Raw genomic sequence first — 21,226 nt, forward strand, 5'->3', positions numbered from 1 at the left:
CACAACATTGTTTTCTATACCATAATAAATTCTGGATCCAATAATAAGACAGGAAAATACAAACTGATTTCATTCAGAAAGAAAATAAAAATATTTAAAAATATTTAAATTTGGGTATTATAGCACAATATGTCTGTATTTAATAAGACAAAGCAAGATTACTAATCTTGTAATATTTGAAAATAAATTATAATTTATCCCATTAAATATTTTCTCTGAGATCAAGAATGAAAACCCACTGCCCATTCTATTCAACATTGTACTGGAAATTTTAGCTATGAAAAAATATGATCAGAAAATAAACTTTGCATTCTTAGACAATATGATTTTTTTATATAGAAAACCCAAGGGAAGATTACAAGTCATAAAAATAATTTTGTGAAATTATCAAGATTTATAAAGTTAAGATGCATAGGTAAGCATTAATTTATTTTTGCACACTAGTAACAATTTATGTAAAAAATAAAATAAAATTTGCATTCCTCATATCATATTCTGTGTGGGCTGCTGTCAACAGAGTTACCCTACATATTAGCTTATAAGTAAAAGAAACATGCTTCACAGTTCTGGACCTTGAGAAGGCCAAGACCAAGGCACCTGTAGATGATGTCTGGTAGGAGTCTGTGTCCTAGTTGACAGATGGCCATGCAGGAGCTCTAAAAATCACAGGGAGGAAGGGGCAAGGAATCTCCCTGGGAATTCTTCTATAAGGGTACTAATCCTATTCATGAGGTCCACACACTGAAGACCCCTTTCCCTTTCCCCGCTCCAAAAACTCCATCACATTGAGGATTTGGTTTTAAGACGTGAATTTTAGGAGGACACAAATATTCAGTCTGTCACAATTCAAAACAGACCTAACAAATGGAACTCACAGGAACATCTATAGCACAAATTTAAAACTAAAATTTAGAGAAGGCTTAAATAAATCTAGGCTCATAGACTTGAAGATTCAATATTGTTATGATAATTGTTTCCAAATTGATCTTCTGTGTGTGTGTGTGTGTGTGTGTGTGTGTGTGCGTGCATTAACAAGCCAAGTCTACATCATATGAAAGTATAAACAGCCAGGTGTAAGAGTCTTGCAGAAAAAGAAGAAAGCTGAAGGATTTATACTATATGATGATATCAAGACTCATCAGAGAGCTAAACAACTATCATAATATTAAAGAAGTATGGTCTTAACTAAAGTATAAATAGGTTAGCAGAAAAGAATAAAGACCCTAGAGCAGACTTGCATACTTTGAAAAATTATGAAAAAAGTGGATACTTTTGAAAAAGAATTATATTTTCAAAAATTTATGTGAGTCATCTTGATACTTGTATAGAAAAAAAAAAACGAATCTTGTCATTTTCCTCTACAATCCACAAACTTAAATTCCAAGTAGGCTGTAACTTTGAATTTAAAAAGCAAATGATAATTAATACATAAGAATATATAAGAAAACATCTACATCTCATTGAAATGCACAAGATGTTCAAGACTAGACAAAAAAGCACAAAGACAATAAAAGAAATGTTTGGTAAGTCACATTAAAATTAAGAACCTCTGTCCATCTAAAGATATCATTATTGTGATATCATTATTGCATTGTGGAGGCAAACCACAGAAGGGAAGAATACTTTTACTAGTTAATAGACAAAGATATCCACAGCACATAGGAAAGGTAATTTTATTTTAAAACGACAACTTATTAGAAAATAAGAACCTCATAATAGATGATATGCAAATTACTAAGATGCACATAGCAATAAAAATGAAATGCAATAATTCTGTGTTACAGCAAAAGTAGTACCTAAGGAAGAGAGAGAGGAGATTAGACAGATAGATGGTCAGATAGATGGACTGGTATAGATAGACACAGGTCTATCTAGACATATATACATCAATACTTACATTAAAAATAAGAGGAAAATTAAGGAGTGAATTCAACCCAAGTTAGAGAGAAACTATTTCTAGCCTGGGTATAGAACTGAGAGCAGAACTAAAGGTAACTAAAGAACAAAGAAGATATGTGGCAAACAATTTAATAAATTGAAGTTTATTTCTTTGATGGGAATAATAAAATATAAAAAAATTCTAGCAAAAGCAATCAATAAAAATGTTTAAAGTAATAAGCTATATCAAAAAGTAAACAATTTTAAGAATATGTCCTGGGCCATTCGATAGAGAGTGACAGAAAGATAGAACCTGAATATGCTGTTTTTGACCAACAACAGCAATAATAATGAGAACAAGTAGAAGCCAAGACAATTCACTAAAAAACTTGTTGAAATAATAAGAGTTCAGTGAGATTTGTTGAAAGATGATCAATATAAAAAATCAATAGCATTTTTAAATTCCAAGAACAACTGGGTGTTCTTTTTTTTTTAAAAAAAAAAAGACAGGTTACATTTGAAGTATATAACTAGAAATAATTTTGACAAGCCATGGCAATTTTCACAGAGAAATTGCAGCACTGTTGAAAGTCAGTACAGAATAAATAACTAAATACTTGGAATAAATGCAGACATATATCATAGTTTAGAAGAAATAAAATGTCATTAGGATATTGGTTCTTTCCAATTTCGTTTATAAAGGAAATGCAACTATATGTGAATCCCAAAATGGCTTTTTACAAATTTGATAAGTTGACTTTAATATTCTATTCTTGTGGAAATAAAAGACCAACATAGTACTAGTGATTGGAAGAAAAGGACCAAATAACTACCTATTTATAAAGCATTAAGCTTACTAACTATAAGGGAATGGTATATTAAACAGTTGGTTATTGATCATGAAAAAAAATAGTGAGACTAAGGTTTTGCCACATATTGAAGATGAATAGATCATGGAATAAGTTTACAGATAAACATTGGAAAGATGGATTGACAATAAAAATCAGATTTTACTGCTCACCACACACAAAATATTGAATGTATGTAATTCAACTAAACATGAAAAACAAAACTATAAGTTGTTACAAGAAAACATGGGGAAATAATTCATTACATAGGAAAAGGATGAGGCATAAATCATTTTGAAAGAAGATAAATGGTTAATTATACTACATAAAACATTTCTAGAAGTTTCTACAAAGGACAAGATGAAAAAAAATGAATAGAACCAGGCATAGTGGCACACCTGTTATCCCTATGACTCAGGAGGCTGAGGCAGGAGGATTAAAAGTTCAAAGCCAACCTCAGCAACTTAATGAGGCCCTTAGCAAATTAGCAGGACCTGGACTCACAAAGGAAAAAAATAAAAAGTGCTGAGGTGTGACTCAGTGATTCAGTGCCCCTGGGTTCAAACTCTGGTAGAAATAAATAAATAAATAAATAAATAAGCCATAGATAGAAACTAGATTTTTTTTAAATGCACAGCACTAACAAAAAGAAAATGAGCGTGTAGAGTAGATGATAGATAGATAGATAGATAGATAGATAGATAGAAAGATAGATAGATAGATGGATGAAGACAGCCTTGATAATCCATAAGAATGGACAATACCACCTAAGAATACTCACAGATCCTAGAACCTAGAAGGCACATACAAAGCCCAGGAACAAGCTAAGAGATGTTCAAACATAACAGTAGCCAGGGGAATGACATTAAAAATACTAAGGCTACTTTTTCACATACTTATTTTGTTTAGGAAACAAATCTATTAACAAATATTTCTGTAAATGAGGAAGCATAAAATTCATTCCTGAATTTTGTTGTTTCACCCATTGATTTAATTTTGTCAACTTTAAAACAGGGGCATTAATAACTAAATGTTTACCCCTCCATACAACTTTAGTCAACATCCCAAGTATTTCTATATGACTACTGAAGTTATAGCTTGTTTCTAATTATAAAAACTGTCTTTGAGATCCTACCTCGAGATATTTATAAGTGCATTTTGATAATGAAAGATGAGGAGAGGTTGTTTTTTCTTATTACTTGACTTTTCACTTAAAAATCCTCACTCAGAATATAGTCAATGTGTCAGTAATTTGAGATGCATTCAGGCTTCATTGTGTGCCTTTCTAAAGCTCTTGGCTGTATCACTGCCTGTGTTTCTCTATTCTTGTAGAGCTATGGTGCATCTCAGATATGATGCCTTTCAAACTTGCTCTTCTTTTAGGATTGTTTTCTACCTTAAAAAAATAGAAAAAAAAATCAAGGTCAAATGCATAGTCATAGTTGATTCCTCTTTAAAATTCCACATCAGCTAGTCAGTTGGAATGACCTTTGAAATAAATTAAATGTTAGTTAAAATGTTTCTCATCAGGTTCATTGCTGTCCACTTATTTATTCTTCATACCTGTTATCTCCTTCCTAAGTGGCTAAAAGATCTCTAATTACTTTCATTTGGGCCCTACCTCTTCAAATGTGAAGTAGTTCTTTATACTCATTGAACACCTTGTAGAGCCCTACAGTGCTTACCTTGGATCATTCCCACCAGTCTCATTTTTACTCTCCAGCATGACACATCATTCTTGGGTATATATTTCTGGTTATCCCTTGAACAAGTCAAGTCCATTCCCCAGCAGGATTCTATACTAGGCACGGATTTGTTCTCCTCCTAGCCTCAGTACAAATGCCACTTCTTCAAAGGGTCCTACTCTACTCTGTCACCCTTAGCCATTAACTCATTTTGTTTTGTTTACCATAATGCTTCATTCTAAGTGAAATTATATTATTTATTAATGGTTTGTGTTTTGTCTATTTTTCCAAGTAAAATATAAGCCTCTCAGAAGCAAGGACTTTACTTGATTCACAGCTATATCTGTTGGAAGTAGAAAATTGCTTAATGCCTGCTAAATATTTGCTATACATTCTTAAATAATAAATTAATATTGCTTAATTTAAATACTAATAATGGAATGGTAGACAATTTATTCCTATGGAATTAACTTTTAAAAAAAAATTTAAATCATTTTTTAGATTTTTTTTTTTTTTTGCCAGGAAAGAAGATGCTTAATATAATCCTATTTTGAAAAGCAGCCTTTTAACTTCAGTTTGCAAATTTCAAGCTGAGTTAAACCTGTATTGGTATTTCTGCTGTATTTGATGGGACTTTCAACCAATTTTGAGCACCACTGATTCATAGTGTAGTTTAACTAAATCAGAGGAAGCAAAATACAGTAGCTTTGTGCATGACCAATGTATTCCTTGGCAGTAATTCATCTGCACTAGGCAAAGCCACCTACTGCTTCAAGAGCACAACCATTTCTTTCTATTACTGCAATCACATTATTCCAGAGCTTGGCAGTGATGGATAAGTATATCAAAAGATTGAGGGCTTTGTGCACCAGCAATATTGTAGACCAGTCTCTTAAACGGCCGCCTCTCTTTTTCTAATAGGAACTTGTAATTTTAGCACTGGTCAGGGATAAATAAAGAATAGTGAGATCCATTTTTGTGTGTAAATCAATGTGTTATTTTTTTTAAACAAACCTCTTAATCAACTTATTCTATATTTATTAAGTAAATAAATTAATAGACTGAAGGAAGTCTGATGTTAAAATTATAATTTCTAATTACTTCCATGACTGGGAGATTTAAAAGTGAATTTTTATTTTATGTTCTCTTCCTTTTGTAAATCTTATGCATAACCACAAACCAAAATGATGAGTGAAAAAGGTTGGTGCAGGTGAGAAATGAACACAAAGATCAGGACTGTGAACTGACCCCATATTGGAGACCCAGAGGGGCCATAATTCCTGGCCGAATTCCCCTGTGTTCCTATCTTTCATGTCCATCCTTACCCCTAAATTATTAGAGGAGAAATCAGAACAAATTCATTAGCATGACATCCCTGAATGACAAAGCATCCTGAAGTCTACGTCACATACACAACGCACAACATAGTGTGATGATTTGTTCCCTATATCTGCCTGGGTGGTAAGGGGGAGATGGAATGGTTTAATTTTATGTAAGTATCTGAGTTTCACTCATTGCTTCTTTTTTTTTTTTTTAATGGTTTTTTTTTAATTAATTTTTATTGTAGGTTGTTCAAAACATTACATAGTTCTTGATATATCATATTTCACACTTTGATTCAAATGGGATATGCACTCCCATTTTTACCCCATATACAGATTGCAGAATCACTTCAGTTGCACAACCATTGATTTACATATTGCCATTTTGGTGTCTGTTGTATTCTGCTGCCTTTCCTATCCTCTACTATCCCCCCCTCCCCCCTCCCCTCCCCTCTTCTCTCTCTACCCCCTCTACTGTAATTCATTTCTCCCCCTTATATTTTTCCTCCTTTCCCCTCACTTCCTCCTGTATGTAATTTTGTATACCCCTGAGGGTCTCCTTCCATTTACATGCAATTTCCCTTCTCTCTTTTGTGTGGTGGTGGTGATGGTGGTGGTGGTGGTGTGTGTGTGTGTTTGCAGTGCAATTTGAGCAAGTTATTTTTTTTTTCTTTTTAGTGCCAACAGAAAGTGATTTTTTTTCTTTTCTATACACTTCCTGTCTGTCTTTCTGATTTATAGCCCTTTTGTCATCACTGAATGCGTTCGTGCTACAAACTGCATCATCCATTCATTTCTCCATGAAACTAGCATTTGATGAGCTCTGTGAAATATCGTGAACTGTTCTGACATCTTAGGCTGCACTTTGAACTTGTTGAACACTTGTCTTGTCCAGAGGATCTTTAACTTTAAATACAAATAAGCCATTTCATGCTATGATCAGCAGGGAATAAGAAATAAACAGTGGTAAGATAGAGAAATTTTTTTGCATATGTTTTTATGGAGCTGCTACTTAGTATAGGGTGGTTAGAATCTGAACTGATTGTCTCAATTTATCTCATTTATTAGAATGAGGTCTATTATTATATGATTATATTCATATCTATGTTTGCTGTATTCTTTAAAAAGCAGTATTCAATAAAACTAATGGAGTTCCAACTTTCCATTATTCCAAGTGCTGAGGATGCAGCTACAAATACAAAGGCAAAATCTTTTTCTTACTTATCTATAATTTCATTGAAGAAAAAGAATACACACATAAGAGCAATAAGAAAAAATATGTATCATTTTAAAATGTGATAAATGCTATCAAGATAATTAGAAGAACAAGGGGGACAGGAAATAGAAAGTGGAGGTTCTGTAACTTTTAAGGGAAGATCTTACTAGGAAGGTGAGAAAAGAAGTGATGTGAAATAATCAATCATGTAGATATTTCCCGAAAACAATTCCAGGCAGAGAATCGCAAGTGCAAAGTATCAGAAAGTCATGATCTAAGGAGTAATAAGAGAGAGCAAGAAAACACAAGGTCAGAGTGACGATGTGGACATTAGTAAGGACCCTGTTTACCCTCTGAGGGTAGTGGTGATACCGCCTGTTACAGGTTACTCTGATGAGTCCTGATTCCCCCCAGAGAATGACGCTGAGGCAAGTGCATGGGGTAGAAAAATAAGAAGCTTTATTTAAAGAATAGTCAGACAGACAGGGTGGAAGAAGGGGGCCCAAAAGGCAGAATCCCATGAGGAAGTTACATCCCTTTTATACATCTAAAGTTCTCTTTGTCCTTTTATATTGCTCTCCTTTATCTTGTTCATTTCCCCTCAACCTTTTTTTTTAGATTAAGATGTTTTAATGTAATGTTATGGAAATATTATTATGAGATATTATTGATATTTTAAACTCATTGACATCTCGTCACAATAAATGCATATGAACAAAACTCCTCTTGGAATGTACATTTCCAGTGGGGCAATACCACTTCCAAGGGGCAAAGCTGTGTTCTTGGGCAGGAGGTATCTTAATCTTTCTGTGTATAAAACAAAGACTCACATACAGTACAAAAAGAGATACATGATATATATGTGTGTTAAATGTGGGGGTATAATCAGGAAAAGTGTATCATTTATTTGTTTGTTTGTTTGTTTTATTAGTTACACATGACAGTACAATGATCTTGACATTTCATACATTTGATTTAAATGGGAAAACAGGTGGGCTGGAGGGGCCTGGGAGGAATGATCCAGGCAGGAAGTGGGCCCAGGCAGAATTAGTTAGCAATTTCCCACCTGCTCAGGAGTTGCTTCATTAAGTTCTTTAGGGCGGGAGGTATAGGCCTGGCTTTGGGGACATTAACCTTTCAGTCTCCCAGGGGCAGTTTCCAATTTCCAGGACTCAAATCGAACTCCATTTACTGCATCATACCTGGTTTACTAAACTGCTCTAACTACCAGTCTTTAAATCTGGCTTACTGGGAAGCCATTAGAAGAAGTGGCATGATTTGGTTTAATGTTTTACCATTTACGTTTTGATTTCATGTAGAAAATATAGTGAAGTGGATATGCGTAGAAAAAGAGTAGTGAATCGGGAGGATATTTCAAGTATTTAGGGAAAAGATGACAATGGCTTAGAGTAACATGATGATGGTGGAGATGACAAGAAATAGTTCAAATCTGGGTGAATTTTTTTTAAAAAAGGGATTTTATTAATAAATTAGCTTTCCTTTTGTAAAATTATCTATTTTTTGAATTATGGAAAGATTATGGAGATTATTTTTATTTCTTACTATACATATTTATGTTTATATTGTATTTATCTGGGCCTTGTTTAATCTTCACATTTCCTTGGGCTCTCAATTTAAAGCTCAGGCATCCTAGACACTATGGTCTATAATTTATTTTGTGAGAAAACTGGAACATAGAGTACTTTTAAAAACTGAAATGGCAAGAATCATTCAAAAGAAAAACCTGTTCCCTTTCCAAATACCCTCACTTAGATAAGTGAAATTACCTGTACTTAGAAAATGAAAAATAGCCAAAGTGATTTTTATTACAGAATGTGGGTTCTACTAGTATATTTTAAGCACTTATTTGTGCTTTTTAAACTTATAATGTCACTGGAAATCAAGAATTTATAAACCTAAGTATACTTCATTTACTACAATCCTTTGTTGAATTCAAAATTCCTTAAATACTCACCACTTGGAACAATGAAAATTAATCATTAAAAAATAATTGCAACAAAGCAAAATAACACGACCAAATTTACTTCTCCCTTGAAATGAGGGTAGCATTTGTACATTGTTTCTCATCTTTTGCTTCTTTCTTGTCTTCATTACACCTACTCTTCTGCTCCATCCTTAATAATAGATTGTTATTTTCTACCTAATGCCTATTGCCAAGACTTGAATCTTATTCTGTTAGCTGTTATTTTAGAAACTTTCAGAAATTTCCACTTCTGACCTGGGAAATCATGTGTCTTATTGAACCCCTGGATGTTCTTGCGTCACAATGTACATGTGGCACCTACCAGATTCTTCTGTGAGCCTTACCATCATGAGAACTTACAGGTGAAGTCTCAGAGAGGAAAGTCCCACAGAGAGATTATTCGCCTTATCTCAGGAAAATCTGACTGTATTGAAATTCTTCAAAAATGTTCCTTGGTCCTATTAGCATCCCATTATTAGAAATAGAAAAAAAAATAGGACATGAAAAAGATCAAATTGGCACAAGGAAAAAGAAAGGAGAGGAGAAAGAGGCAGGTGGTGGAGAACCCTGGAGAAGGGAGCATTAGAAATGTACCTCTCTTTCCAGCTGTGTGTGCTATGTGCTCTCACTTCTGTTTAGAGCGTGCACTCAGCAAATTTGCCTTTTGCATTCATGGTTTGTCCTCCGATATGTTTTCATCATCATGTTAACAACTATTAAGATGGCATCTTAATATCATTAGAAAATTTCCTCCTTTGGGGTATATATTTGAGAGGAGTGTGGCAGGCAGCAAAATGGCCTCCCAAAGATGTCCGTGCTCTAATCCTTGAGAACCTGTGGACATAATAAGATCATCCTGGTTTATTTAAGTCTGTCTGACCCAATCAGATGAGCCCTTCAAAGGATAAAGGTTTTCTCAGCTGTATTAAGAGGACGAGACTCAAGAAGAGGCAGGAAAGATTCACAGATAAGAAGAACAGCACCCAGCTGACTTTGATGGTTGAGGAGGGGTCTTCAGGCACCCAATGTGGCTGCCTCAAGAAGCTGGGAATGGCTCTCAGCTGACAGTCGGTGAAGAAAAATGTTAACTCAGTCCTATGAAGAACCGAATTCTGCCAAGAACTCAAATTAATTGAAAACAGATCCTTCGCCAGAGCATGCAAAAAAACCCCACAGCCCTCCTGACATCTTGGTTTAAGTCCAGTGAACCCTAAAATTCTACAAAACTGAAAGATACTAAAATGCAGTTGTTTTAAGCCACTCAGTCTATGGTAATGTGTCATAGCCACAAAGGAAAAAATAATTAGAGGGAACAACTGCTTTCTTTGTTGCCCCTCTACCCATGCCACTAGTGAAAGAATACTGTGAGAGAAATTCTGGAGGTCAGAATCAACTTGACATAAATTTGGAAAGCATATAAGACTGATTTGATTGGAATAGCATATTCAGTGGCAAATAACTAGGCCTATTAGGTAGAGATGTTTCCATGAAATTTAAAAGCAGCTATGTGAAAAAGAATCAGAGATCATTTAGCAATATGTTTTATATTTCTGTTTTAAGGCATATTTAAATGACTTAAAAACAGCATACTACAGCGACACAGCTACATCAATGTTTATTGTAGCACAATTCACAATAGCTAAACTGTGGAACCAACCTAGATACCCTTCTGTAGATTAATGGATAAAGAAACTGTGGTATATATATATATACATAATGGAATATTACTTAGCAATAAAAGAGAATAAAATCATGGCATTTACAGGTAAATGAATGGAGTTGGAGAAGATAATGCTAAGTGAAGTTTGCCAGTTCCAAAAAACAAATGCCAAATGTTTTCCCTGATATAAGGAGGCTGATTCATAGTGGGGTTGGAAGGGGAAGCATGGGAAGATAAGAGGAACTCTAGATAGGGCAAAAGGGAGAGAGGGGGAAGGGAGGGGAATAAGGGGTGTAAAAAAAAGATGGTGGAATGAGATGGACATCATTAATCTCAGTACATCTATGAAGACACAAATGGTGTGAGTATACTTTGTATACAACCAGAGATATGAAAAATTGTGCTCTATATGTATGAGATGAATTGTAAGGCATTCTGCTGTCATATATAACAAATTAGCATAGAAAATAAAAAGACATCTGTCATTTCCTTTGTTAACTGAAAATTAAAAAATATTTACTCAAAGTATCCACAACATTTATGAGTTCAATAAAAATTTCTTCATTTCCTCCAATAAGGATTAAAAATCATAAATGATGACTCAAATAAAAATGTTTAAAATTTTACTATGCTTCCCCAGGAATGTAGTTTTACCTGTAACTGGTTTATAAATAAGAAATTAAATATTAATAGTGCTGATGAGAGTTCCTTCCCAACTACTTCCCTGGGTAGCCATTGGTCATTTGTTTCCCTAATCCCCAGTTTGGGTGAACTTACACGATTTTCTTGGTCCATATAATTATTTACTCCTCAGTCTGCAATAAGGCTAGATGATATTTCAGTCTATATTTCTTAGGTATTTAGTTTTCTCTTTCAAACTGCTTAGGAACTGAGAGTCCAAGGAAGAGAAGTCCTACCCCTCTTTCAAGTGGACCTCACGGGAGACCTTGCAGCAACATTCATTTCTCCTAGCATTGGTTATTGAGAAGCTACCAATGAACCTGCAGCTCAGCAGTTGTCCAGATGGAGATGGAAACCCTAGTTCTCCCTTCCAGGGTGCTATTTATGTATTATTCTTTGGGGAAGCAAAAACCTTCCTGCGCTTCACCCCAATGAGGAGAAAAGGGGGAGAAAACAGCCTCTATTCACAGAGCCCTAAAATCTTGCAGAAGGTCAACCTTTCACTTACCAGACTTTACATTCTTCAGGCTTATACTTAAACAGGGGAGTATGTGAAGTTGACACGTTCCTCGAATTACAGATGATGCTCAGACAGGCATCCGGTGAGTTTATAAATCTCACAATGATCTCTGATGTTTTCTTGGAAAACGACAGGACTTAGTTGTGTCAAAGACACAGGAGAAAATAGGGATTCAGAGAGAGGATTTGAATAAAGCTCTAGATGTGGGAGAGTCCAGGGTGTTTTGCAGGAACAATGAGAACAAAGGATGTGGTTTGTTGAATGGGTCAGGACATGGAGCAGGGCTAAAAGGGGTTAAGACTGGAGGAGAGGGTAACGTGTACACCATGTTAATTTGTACAGAGGAAAGCTACATTTGATAACTATACTAAATGAGTTTTAAATAAAATGTTTTCCATAAAAAGATATTGGTATGTACAGTATCATTAACATTAAAGTTATTATGGATGATGACATTTAATATATGAAATCCTGGAAAACTGTTAGCTACTATGACTAACCCCCTTTTTTATACTCAAAATGCATTAATTCTACTGCTCTGCTCAATTGATTGTTCTTGGTTAGAAGGTTCATGAGGCATGGAGACCAATTCACTTAAATGAATGTGTTGGGTCTTGTCACTGGGGATTTTAATTCTTAAGATTGATGCTTTGAGCATTAGGAAAACTTATTAGTGGCTTCTATAATACAGCTTTGTTTTTCACAATAATAAATTACCCTTAATTTAGAGTTGTGACAAACTTAACATGCTGCGAAAGCTAGGTCATAGATTTGATTTAAATGATTATTTACCTCATTCCTTTGTTGCTATGGTTGACATTTATTTGTTTTCTATCAGATCACTGGAGTCAATTTCTCAGTTATTGACTATTGCAAGTGATATTGTCTTAAACATATATTACTTCGTGACTTTAATAACACAATGTAGTGTTTTCTGGCATGAATTTCCAGGATCAAATTAATAGAATTAACCACCATAATTACCCATATATGTCTAATTAATTTAAATAAATGTATTTATGAAATTCCAGAATCAAATTAATAGAATTAACCACCATAATTAACCATATATGTCTGATTAATTTAAATAAATGTATTTATTTAGGAAGTAAACAAATTCTAAAACTTGTCTCTAGAAGCAAGCATTTTTTGCACATTTACTTTAATAATAAATGAAAATACAGAATAATTTTTTCACATGTGTGAAAATACAAACACCATTTGTTATTCACTTTATGACCTATATAAACACTAAAGTTTAAAAGTTAAGAGTAAAATTATTATATTGTTGGAATATACTCCAAAATTGGAAATACACATTTTTATAATGTTTGGGCTTTGCAGATTGATAGTCTAGAGCAAAGCTACAGAATTACCTTGTAATACTACAGAGGGACACTTGTGAGAAAATTTTAATAATTCATCCCTCTTTTAATTTCTTTAACCCTTTTACGTGGTTCCAGTAGATTAAGGATTCTTTAATATCGAGATCCCTATGTTAGGTGCATGGGTTAAAGGAGGTGACTGAAATGGAATAATTGTCCAGTTCTCTTCTTATTGCTTGTCCCAGAGAATAGCTTCTTCTCTAAATGAATGTTTGTTGGGTGTCGTGGTGGCAATTGCTCCCCTCTGGAACACAGCTCATCTCTGAGATTGCCAGCAAAGCAGGAGAAGGAAATGTCTAGAACTCATTCTCTGGAGTAGATACAGTACCAATCACAGTAGCTCCAGCCTTTAACCACACAGCAGCTCTAGAGAAAGGAGCTACTGATGTCCCCAACTGGTGATAAATGATGTTTTTGTTATGGGTGGTGCAGTATTGGCATGAATTAAGGTTTCTTTAGATTGAATAGCAGGTCCATAAGCATGATTTATACTTTTGTGTCCATAAAAAAATCTCTATAATATAATCTGTCAGAATTATCCATTATAAATTTTTTCAGGAATGCAAGCAATTTTAAAATATATTCCATACTATTTTGAGTCAATGTTTCTTAATTTATTCAAATGCTCTATTAATTACAGATTGTACTCTGGCACTGAAAAGGAAAAGAACACCATGATTCCATTTTGGGTGGCATGGTTAAAACCAGATAAGTTGTTCTACATGAGTAGGTGGAACCCCCTAGGTGAAGGATGGAAACAATGATTTTCTCTGCTTATAAGGAAGGAGGAGCCAGCTGTTTCTATCCACTCCTAAAATGGGTCTTCTTGGAAATGTAGAAGACCAGAATCTTAAACACAATTCTTTGGTTAAAATCTATCTAGGAACCAGATGACCCTTGTGCCTCCGTTTTTCCTACTTAGGGATTTTTCTATGTTCTGGGTCTTTCTGCTTATTAACATGTAAATAACTGAAAATGAGAATGGTCCAATATTAATAATAACCTAGAATTTACCCTAAAGAGTTAATAGAGATTGTAACTATTTGGTCCTTTTCTGGAAGAGAATTGAAGTTTTGTTAACTCCTTCAGAAAAGAGCAAAGACAAGACAAATGGCCACTCACCTCATCGTAATGTATGTGAAGAGTATTATGAGGAAGGTAAAAACGGATGTTCTCTATATATTTATACACACCAGGAGACCCAGGTTTCTTCCCCACAAAAACTAAGAAATCTAGGAAATTTAATTCTGTTTCTCTCTCTAATCTATTTTAATATCCATTAGATCAAGCTCATTGTCTTTTGGAATGAATGGTCAATAAAAACAAGAAGTTTGTCTATTTTACTTGTAAAAATGAATACATTTAAAAATGTCTTTGAAATTCTTTATAATATTTGTTTTTTTCTGATTAATTGAAATATGTGAATTTGCCATTTTTATAGCCAAAGTAATCAAATTTTGACAAACTATATGAACCAACAATGTGTAATGGCAGAGATGTGCTGTGAATCTTCTACTCTCATATTGCATATATCTGTTTTTTCTTAAATTTCTAATTGTTTTGTTTTGATTTTGGTAAAACAATTGATAACTATGAGGAAATGTAGAGTCAGGACTCTAAAGTATTTGATAGATTAACAATCAGTATTAAATAAAAGCTTTAATTTTTTCCTTTTATGAAATTTATGTATCAGATATTATTGAGTCTAGTATTCTATATTTTCCTGGATTCAATTATTTCACTATAGCTTGACTTGTATTTTTTTGTAAATGCATTGTTGGTTATCCACTTTTCTTAGGCTTTTGTGATTAACAAGTATGTTACCCAATGTAGCCTATTAAGAATTTTTTTGTTGAGCTGGGGATGTGGCTCAAGCAGTAGCGCGCTCACCTGGCATGCGTGCAGCTGGGGTTCAATCCTCAGCATCACATACAAACAAAGATGTTGTGTCCGCCAAAAACTAAAATAAATAAATAAATAAATTCTCTCTCTTTCTCTTTAAAAAAAAAAAAAGAATTTTTTTGCTGTTATTTAGAGCCTTAAGTTTCCATAAAGCTATATCAAATAGTGGGATTTATTTTAATATAAATTAAATATTAATAAATAACTTTAACATTATTCAATAATAATAGTATTTCTTTAAAGAGAGAGTGAGAGAGTGAGAGAGAGAGAGAGAGAGAGAGAGAGAAAGAATTTTTTAATATTTTAGTTATCAGCGGACACATCTTTGTTTGTATGTGGTGCTGAGGATCGAACCCGGGCCGCACGCATGCCAGGTGAGCGCGCTACCACTTGAGCCACATCCCCAGCCCCAATAATAATAGTATTAATATCAAGATTTTTATAAATGTACACATTTATGTTATTCCATATTCATTAACATCATATAACATATTAATATGATACTCATTAAAATACTACCACTATAATATTCATTAAAAATATTAATATTTGGCAGGGCTGGAGTTGTAGCCCAGTGGTAAAATGCTTACCTAGCACAAGTGAGGACTTGGATTCAATTCTCAGCACCATATATAAATAAATTAAATAAGTAAAGGTTCATTGATAACTAGAAAAATATTTTGTAAAAATATTAATACTTGGCATCTGGAGTGTAATGTCTACATTTTTTTTCTCTGATTGATTGTCTTTGGATCACCTAGGATGGTGACTACCAAATGATAAGACCATTTCCATATGATCCAGATTAATGTATCCAATTACCTAAATGAACCCTCCATTTAGTGCTGTACTACATGTACTTACAAAATTCTTATTAAAACATTAAACTCTTCCCCTTACCAAAAGGATTCCACTTACAATAAATTGTACCTTCTGGGTAAACTGTACCAGTTGTTCATGGACTAGAAGCCAAGGATCATCCATGATTCTTCCTTTTCCTTCAGTCTACATCACCCAATCTTATCAGCAAGTCTGCCAAAAGACCACATCTTAATCCTTCTCCCTGTTTTCACATCACTGTATCACCCTAATCCAGGAAAACAACACTTCTTGCCTGCACTTATATGTCAAATTTCTAGCTCATTTTCCTGATGCTACTTCTATGTGTGGATAAATGGTAGTGAGTATATGAAATATCCCCCCCCCACCGCTTTTTTTTTTTTCCAGCACTCTGGATTGAATCCAGGGCTTTACACGTGGTAGGTATGTGCTGTATCACTAATATGTTTTGATCATAGTTAGTTCTTCTTAATCCAATTTTATACAGACATATTGCTTGTATAGTACATGCCATGTCAAGGAAAAATGACATCTCAAATATCTGAAAACATTATAATTTGAAAATTATAATTTATTAAGGATCCAGTGGTCATTATTATGGGCCATTTTCAATGCCAGTTTCCTTATTTATAGAACCAAGATTTTGGAGTAAGCTGCTAAAAATCTGCATCAATTTTAAAAGTCCTGTTTCAACATTTTAAGCATTCCTCTTGGCTTTTTATCCCCTCTATCACTGCCAATGGCAGAATTGTTATGGCAGTGCTATTGTGAACCGAAATTCTTATAACCCTGCACCTGATTTTACATCAGGTTTTAATGGTTTCCTAAATTTATTATTATTAGAACAGATACTGTATACGTGAAACAAAGTAAGACCAGAAAAAATATATAGTCTTTATAAAACCCATTCTTTCTCAAAAATAAAAAAAAATATGCAATCCATGTAATCTTAGGAGAACTGAATATAAACATCTTGACTTTTAAAGAAGGTAATTTAACAACAACATTTTAGGTAAATTAGCACATGTCAAATGCACTTACCTACTACTGATATTATAGGTGAAATTCATGAAATGCTATGATGAAAGTCACTGAAATCACAAAATGTCACAAACAACTTTCAGATTATGGGAGAAAAGCTCATAAACATATAATATGTCAAAACAATGAGAAACACAACAATCTGGTAAAAGGAAATAACTGATAATTTTTCTGATAACAGCACAATTATGATACATTGTCAATTTGATGAGTTCACTATTACCATGGCTACTAAATTATTCAAATTTAATATGCTTCTATGCAAACTACAAAGTTAAATAGCTCCCAAAATCATTCTGTGTAGACTACAATATTTTTATTGTACATTACTGGACAAATCCATTTTAAAGAATATTTAAGTAATAAACATAAGAAAAATGTGTGTATTTTCAATGAAACATAAGAAATTATTGAAGTCAATGTAAGTATTCATGCTAAAATTAAAGAGGCAATCTTATCTTCTTCAGAGAATTTAAAAACACAATATAAACAATAATCCCTCAATACCCATGACAGATTCCTTTCAAGACAATCACCCCCAAATATTAAAATACTTAAGTCCTTCATATAAAATAGCCAGGTGTCTATATACATACTCCCATATATTTTAAATTATCTCTGAATTCCTTATAATATATGTAAATGCTATGTAAATTGTTGTTGTACTGTATTATTTTAGGGAATAATTACAAGAAAAAAACATTCTATTTATGTTCAGAACAAACACAATTTATTTTTCTTTGTTGATCTTCAACAAAGGTGCCAAGAATACAAAGCAAGGTAAGGACAATCTCTTCAATAAGGTATACTGGGGAAATGAATACCCAGGAGCGAAAGAATGGAAGTGGGGACTTATTTCATACCATTGACAAAGCAACTCAAAATGGATTAAATATTTAAATATAATATCTGAAACTATAAAATCACTAGAAGAAAACAAGGGGGAATTTTACATATCAGTAGTCTAGGAAATAACTTTTTTTTGGCCCCTAAAAGTATAATCAACAAAAGCAAAAATAGACAATAGGCTTGCAGGAAGTTTATAAACTTCCACACAGTAAAGGTAGTAATTAACAAAATGAAGAGACAAAATATAGACAGGAGAAAAATTTGCAATCCATACATATAATAAGAGGTTGATATCTAAAATAATTTAGAAACTCAATAATAAGAAAAAACAATTAAAAATGGATACGGAAGTGGAATAGACAGTTCTCATAAGGAAACATATAAATAGAAAATATTAAAAAATGTTCAATATCACTAAACATCAATGACTGTCAATTAAAACTGTAAAGGAATATGCATCTTAAAATGGCTATTATCAGCAAGACAAAAGACAACAAATGTTAATGAGGATGTGGAGAAATGGATACACTTGTACACTGTTAGTAGGAATCTAAAGTAGCATAGCCACTATATTAAAAAACAGAATTACCTTTGGTATATCCCTCTTTAGGGCATATACCAAAGGAAAGCAATATGTAGAAGAGATGTTCATGTTCATTATAATATAGTCACAATGACTGAAATATGGAATCCATCAATAGCTGGGTGGATAAATATGGTATATAAACAATGGAATTTCTGTCAGTCTTTAAAAATAAAGGAATTTTGTCCTTTGCAACAACATGTATAAACTCAAAGGACATTCCATGTAAAATAAGCAGGGAAAGACATTATTGCATAATCTCATTTATATGTGGAATCTAAAGGAGTTGAACACCTTGAGACAGTGGGCAGAATGGTGATTCCTGAAGGCCAATGGGGTAAGGCAAGAAAAGGGAAGAAATGTAATTGACTAACTTTGAAAAGAAAGAAAGAAGTCAAGAAGACAGTTGACCCAGTGGTATATTGTAATGGTAAATAAATAGGCTTTTCAAAGGTAGGAGAACACTGTAGCATTCACCAACTTCTGCAGTATAAATATTCCCATGAATGGCAATTGAAGTTATTAGTATTGTGTATCACCAAACTCAGACTTGGGAACAGATGTGCTCCACTGGCTCTTGAGGTAGTGCTCTCCAGCACAGAACCACACTAGGAGACATCAAAGGCAGTATTGAAAATAATACTTTGGCAGTGATAGTATCAGTGGTAGTGTGACATAATTGTTTTAAATGTAAAACATTCTATTTCGGTGAATTTTGTGTTGAAATTATTTCTATTATTTCATAGTCACTTCAAATAAAAAATTTATTTGGCAAAGTAGTATGTCATTTCACACGTGAATACACAAGACACACCTAAACTATGGCATTATAGGTCCCTGATACCATCAATGACTGGGAATGGCAGAAAAATAAGCTGTCAAACATGCCTCAAGTTAGTCTTTAGTTCATGCTTTTACTGCCAGATAATTAACTTAACCCAAGGGTCCTGAACCTTGGAAGAGAGAGGTACAGATGGAGAACTTGTGTGTTCTCTGTCAAAGCTGTTCTAACTTCAGCCTCTGGGAATAATCAGAGTGAAGCTCAGTACCAGTATCTTTCTCAGTGCAGGAGGAGAACATTAACTGAAGTATCTCCCATTAACACAAAGATTATTATATAAACTGGGATTTAATGACTATGTATGGATCACGAGATATAATAACCACAGTGTTAAGTGTTATTACTGACTACAGAATTTAACTGGGTCAGTTCACAGCTTGTGAGAGCAGCCAGGCATCATCTCCAGTTGAGAAAATAAAGGTAACATTAAACATATCTACAGAACAAGTAATATAGTTAGAATCATAGTGCAAAAACTGCAGTTATTAAAGAGATATGCAAATTCCCCCACTCTTCTTTTTGCAACACAAACTCACACACAAACACATACATGGACACAACACACACAATCACTAAGGAATAAATGTAATCATAAACCTCAATATCAAATAAACTATTTTTAATTTTTGTTGGGGAGGGACAGTGTTTCTTAATGCATTCCAACTAGTCAGGTATCTAGAACACAAGTTAAAAAAAAATTCAAGATAAATACTCAGTCTTCTATGATCTCTTCCAATATAATTTTAAGAGTTATTTCTTGTATAAAAACTAATATTATGGAATTATGCCCTATTCACATGATTTATTGTGCCACTTTTCCCCAAAAAATATTATGATTCATTTGTACAACATGCACTAAAAATAATGCCTAAAATTATCCATTATAATATATTGACAGCATATTTCTTAAATTTTTAAAAATACATTAAATATTAATTTCTAAATATATTTGCATTAAATATTACAAATGTTTAAAAGTTCTGGGTTTACATTTATTTATAATTCACTTTAAAACTAATATCTAAATGTTTTGCTTTTCTTGTTATGTTGTATATATGTGGTATAATTTTGCTTTATAAAAATTATTCAACATTGATGGGCTAGAGTTGTGGCTCAGTGGTGCCCATTTAGCACGTGCAAGGCCCTGGGTTCGATCCTCAGCACCATATAAAAATAAAATAAAGGTATTGTGTCCCACTACAACTAAAGTAAAATATTTTTTAAAAATTATTCAACAATGAATTCAATATCTTTTGAATTTTAACGCAATCCACTTGAAATCAATTGACTGGTATCATTTGAGTTCAGTAATAAAAATATTTTCTGATTTTACTGATATATTTCCTATTAAATTTTAATTTATTCAAAATATACAATATACATTCAACTTTTCTTCTATTTCTATTTTCACACTCTTTTAAGCTGTATTATACACTTTCCTCCCATAGTGAAGGGCCTAGATTTTGTTCCTTTACTTTTTTTTTTTTTTTACACTATTAGGCATATTTTAATACACTTTTACAGACAATTGCTTGATGATGAATATACTCATAATGGATTTAGAAGCACATAGTCTTTCTCTCCCTCTATCTCTTTAGTAAATCATGTTATTTTTCTTTTTTATTGTTGGTTGTTCAAAACATTACATAGTTCTTGATATATCATATTTCACACTTTGATTCAAGTGGGTTATGAACTCCCATTTTTACCCCGTATACAAATTGCAGAATCACATCAGTTACACTTCCATTGATTTATATATTGCCATACTAGGGTCTGTTGTATTCTGCTGCCTTTCCTATCCTTTACTATCCCCCTCCCCTCCCCTCCCCTCCCCTCTTTTCTCTCTACCCACTCTACTGCAGTTCATATCTCCCCCTTGTATTATTTTTCCCTTTCCCCTCGCTACCTCTTATATGTAATTTTGTATAACCCTAAGGGTCTCCTTTACTTTTGACTGCCCTCACTCTTTTCTGGCCTCTATATTTCCA

This window comes from Callospermophilus lateralis, chromosome 4 (assembly GCF_048772815.1).
Source record: "Callospermophilus lateralis isolate mCalLat2 chromosome 4, mCalLat2.hap1, whole genome shotgun sequence".
NCBI lineage: Eukaryota > Metazoa > Chordata > Mammalia > Rodentia > Sciuridae > Callospermophilus > Callospermophilus lateralis.